We start from the raw sequence: 377 nt of genomic DNA on the forward strand, positions 1-377 counted from the left end.
ATTAGGAACTAGATTATAGGGGAAGGCATTGTGTGGTCTTTTGGGCCCTATCAAATAAAATTGTACTGGGTGTTTTCATTTCGCTTGATTCGGTTCACCACACCCCCTACCCCACGGTCCAATCACCTCCATCTACTGCCCAACATGACAATGTACTTTTTGTATCAAGTGTTTTGAAGATGGAACCCGATGTAAACAAAATTTATACCAACTGTAGCTTGTTGCACCCGGTTAATTTCTAATTGCATCGAGTCCCTGACGAATTGGACTTGGTAGAAACTGTGTTTCCAGTAGTTTGGGCCATTAATACAACCCAAAATTAGCATCATGAGATTTAGTGGTACTAATCTTGTCGTAGCCCTCAAATCTTTGGGTCC

The sequence above is a fragment of the Triticum aestivum genome, unplaced genomic scaffold (genome assembly GCF_018294505.1).
Source record: "Triticum aestivum cultivar Chinese Spring unplaced genomic scaffold, IWGSC CS RefSeq v2.1 scaffold5811, whole genome shotgun sequence".
Classification (NCBI taxonomy): Eukaryota; Viridiplantae; Streptophyta; class Magnoliopsida; order Poales; family Poaceae; genus Triticum; species Triticum aestivum.